We start from the raw sequence: 4,791 nt of genomic DNA on the forward strand, positions 1-4,791 counted from the left end.
AAATGATTCTGATTCAGTTGAGTTTATACCAACAAACAAGGATGGCCAAGAAGTTAAAATCACTGATAAAAATGGTAACAAAATCATTTTGCAAAACCCAGAGGGATCATCAACCTTTGAAGAGATTGAAAAATATCAATTCAAACCCACCTGGTCAGATGAGTGTGACATCCTTGAGAATTTCAAACCAATGGATTTTTTCACAGTTGAGGGTGTAAAAGCACCTAAGGCTAAGATCATTCCTCTTAAAGACATCCCAACATGTGGTTTAAAACTCTGTTGCAAAGGAAGTTGAAAAGAGGAAGAAAAGAGAAAAAGTTAAAAATCTGTTTTGTGACTTTTGTGAAAAGAGGCGTGAAACCCACAATTTGGTGAACAACTCTCAACCCATATACTTTTCCTTTTTACATGAAATTGACCATCAAGATAGGAGTGAAATCCTCACCTTGATGGAGAAATTCAAATTTCAAATTCTAGTGGACCCTCGTCAAAGTGTTGAAATTAAATTTTGACCCGACGAGTACCAACCACACTTAGGATACGAAATCGCCAAGTTAGGGGTGAAGCCCGCACCTTGTCAACTAGTTCCACTCCTTGATTTTCATAAATCCCGCCAAGTCTCGAAATTTCAATTGATTTGGGACATGTAGTAACCGGAAGGGTAAATACCGTTAATCGACTTGTCGGAGAGAGTATTTTACCTATTAGGCCAAAGCATGCTCCTCAAATTCAAAAGACTTGTCGACCACTTTGGTTAGTCAAAGTTCCGTTTTGGAACCATCCAAATTTTAATCAAACATGTGTTTCTATTATTTATCTTATACGATGCAATCTTTCAAATTCAAACTAATTTCCGATATTCTCTTTTCACACACACAACATATTAAATCATTTCATACATTTATACATATGCATGATTTCATAAAATTTTATTTATATTTCCTATAGCAACAAATGGAGACATATCATCAAGATAGGAGTGAATTCCTTACCTTGACGATTAACTCCACTCACTCTTTCTTAAAACGACCTCACCAACGAGTTAGGGGTGATTCCCTTACCTAGGTGATCGTCACCAAAAATGTTCCTTCAAAATATCTTATTATGCAAACCCAATCATGTTTCATACCTAAATCGTTTATCATTATTCAAAATACCTACTTATACCGATTTCAAAATACATCGTTTTATCAAACGTACTTCTTATCCTACAATTTGTTTTCACTCAACTCATATACACAAGATTCTTAATCATGTCTTAAAACATTTTATTACCCGAATTTCAAAACCTTACGAAATGCTACCTATCAATTTAATTGGTCCAATGAATCTGTTGCCCATGAACTTCATATTCGACTTAATCACTAAAACACACACTCACGTTATACCACCATACTAAAGACTTTCATTCTTAATCGAAATTCAAACCAACTTTCTTGTATACTTATAAGATCTTATAGATATTTTATGATCGTTTTACCAAAGACTCTTTTCAACATCAACGAATCATTTGTTAAAACTTTTTTTTCAATAATCACTAAGTCCATTTTGCTAAATTTCTTTTCTAAGGAACAACGTTTTCATAAGAACCTCCAAAATTCAAAATGTCTTGCTTTGATGCAAATGAAACAAACCTATTATCTCTGAAAACCTTTTTCTACACCGCTTCATTCATCTTTCAAATTTCAAAACACGTGGGCTAGGAGACTTCATGAGGACCGACAATCTTCAACATACGTAAACTTGTTAAAACAAAAGTAGCATTTCCATTCATTACAAAACATGTTATGCATACCCAATGAACACCTTATATCGCCTTGCATTTACAAACTATATTCTACCTTCCAAATCAAAATCGATCTATTTTGATTCAATAAACTCAACATTTCGCTTAAACAACTATACATGTAATTCATCATACACAATTTAATCGATACCTTGCGACGAAATTGCTTATATCATTCGTTTTACATATTCAAATTTCTCGAGCGTTTTATATGTCCAAATTAGTTATGCTTCAACATACACTATATATGTAATTTTTATTATTCGTACCTACACTTATACTCATGCGTTTTATGCTTATACTTATACTCATACGTTTTATGCTTACACTTATACTCATAGTACTCGTACGTTTTATGTCTATACTCATACTTACGTGAATATTCATACTTAAACTTATATTATGCTCATACTTTCATTCATACTCATGATTCATACATTTGTACCCGTGCGCGAGTGGAATCCGAGGGATTCGCTTACGTGGGTCCCATACATACTTAAGCATGGACTTGCTTATACACTACATTCTTATACGTACTCATTCATATTTTCAAATACATTAATTCATATGCAACTGGTACAAGCTATGCAGATCATGCGACGATCAGTATAATCGCGGGTGCACACGGGGTTATAGTGATAAGCGAAAGAGAACCATAGAGTATATTGCTGTATTTGGTAAGACACGGAACGTAACATGACACCAGATACGAAACGAATGTAATATGGTCAAAACATGGTGGATACGCCGCTGGTACTTCCTATATATAAGTGTTATCACCATGTTACCAAACTTTCATAAAACGTGCTATGAGAAATTCAGTGTTTTGTAGACCTTTGGACCTAATACAAATTTTAGATAACTCACAAACGCATTATATCCGATTATCCACGATGAGACCTCATTCTTAACACCTCACCTTCGTCTATCCGATACATATACTATTCTGATACTCGTAATTCGCCCATTAGATCAATCGCCCACTTTTCATATCTCCCATTTTCTCCTTTATCCTTGTCCTTATTCAAACCCCGTTTACAATCAAGTCTGTTTAAACGTTCGAATCATAACTTATCTCCTTACCTTAAAACTATCTTCCTATTCTTGTACTAACATACTTAGTAGACCGTTATCACTTTATTTTAAAAGTACCAAACCTTTTCATCCCTCTCAATAAACAATTTTTACGAATGTGTGATTTTATACTATCCTTAAAAACTTCCTATGTAAACTACCCCACTTTCCATCAAAATACAAACCGTTTTGTACAAAATCTTCCCTCTTAATACAGAACATTTTTAATACATCTCCGATTTAAGTTATTCAAACTTGCATAAACTCGCTTTACCTATATACGCACCTACACGTTTTTAATTATGTTTGGTACCTCAAATTATTTTGGACAAAACGAACTCCTTTGCAAACCCATCTTGTCATTCCTCAAAATTTCGTACTTTTTACGTTTCAAAATTTTCGAGTCTCAATTTTAATCACCCTTTTCGCTAAGACTCTTACAAGTCTTCCTCTTAAATAAATTTCGGGACGAAATTTCCTAAAGGATGGGAGACTGTAACGCCTCGCTTTTCGTAGCTTTCTATTTTTAGAAAGTTCATCTTGTAGTTCTATTTTCGGAAACCCGTTTCCTTTGTAATCATATTTCGTTTCAAGCTATTGTAAATCCGAGACTTGATTGTAATGAAAGGAATCTTTTATATGAAATATACATCGTTTATAAATTATTTATACATTGATATATACGTTTGTTTGACACATGATTCGTAATTCGCATAAACATAAGCTTAACTCGTAAACAATGATCGTGTATTCGTAATCCCTAAATCTTCATACATTCAAACACTTAGTTATTCGATTATAAGATTAAGTTGTATGTTTTTTTTCAGTTGATCATACCGAACTATAAACCATACATACTTGTTACATTTTATGTGTTTTACACACCTATGTTATCACACTTTTGCTAAATTAAAACATTTCATTTATGCATTTTGGACCTTGTTACAAGTTACATACATACTAGACACCATGTACCACCTTATTAAACATCAAATTTATACCTTCTAATGTCAAAAAAATAAAATAAAACAAAAATTATAGGGCTATTAACAGCCTTGCATCAGCCCACTTACATTCTTTGTTTTGAGTTATTCAGCCCACTAAACACTTCCAAAGCTCAACCCAATGAAACCCTAATATATCCCCTATATAACCCAAGCCTCCTCCAAGCATTTTTCACTTTCTAAACACTCTCCATTCACTCTCAAACACTCCAAACCGTAGCTGACTTTTGAAGTTCGAGCAGATTGATACTACTTCACTAAAGTGAGCATAACTCACTCAATTCTTATCTGATTCATTCGATTCTTTTTGCTACTTCTTTGTACTGACCTTAGCTACGTTTCCATGGGTTTTCCCTAGAAAATCAGAGCTTGGAACATCGCCAAAAGAGCTCCAAAGTTGACTGATTTTTCTGTTCATGTTTCAATCTTTGATAAACTTGTTTAAACTTGAGGAAACTCATCTCAAACCTTTGTCCTTATGCTTATAACCATATCTATGGTTAGTTAGGCTTAAAAACAAGGTTGAGACATTCAAAATCAGAGGTATAAACCTCACAAACTTTCTGTTTTGTTCAAGGGTTTAACCCACAAGTGATGTTAAAGTTCAAGACTTGATGTTTGTGTGATTTAGGATTAACTTGGGTTATCCTACTTAAAAATCCACACATTGCTTTATGATTTCTCATAGATTAGTTGTTCATATTCTTGTATTACTTGTAAGTTCTTGACCCTCCTTGTATGTTCATAACATCAAGTGTAGTGGTGAACACTTAGAGGTGCCTAAATGGAAGACTTTTCTTCCTACCTCCTACATGAATTCTATGAAACCTAAGAGGTTCCTAAATGGAGGATTCATCCTCCTACCTCATGCTTGAACAAATGGAATTATTGATATATTACATAACATATATAATACTTATATAAACT

Source organism: Helianthus annuus, chromosome 3 (assembly GCF_002127325.2).
Source record: "Helianthus annuus cultivar XRQ/B chromosome 3, HanXRQr2.0-SUNRISE, whole genome shotgun sequence".
NCBI lineage: Eukaryota > Viridiplantae > Streptophyta > Magnoliopsida > Asterales > Asteraceae > Helianthus > Helianthus annuus.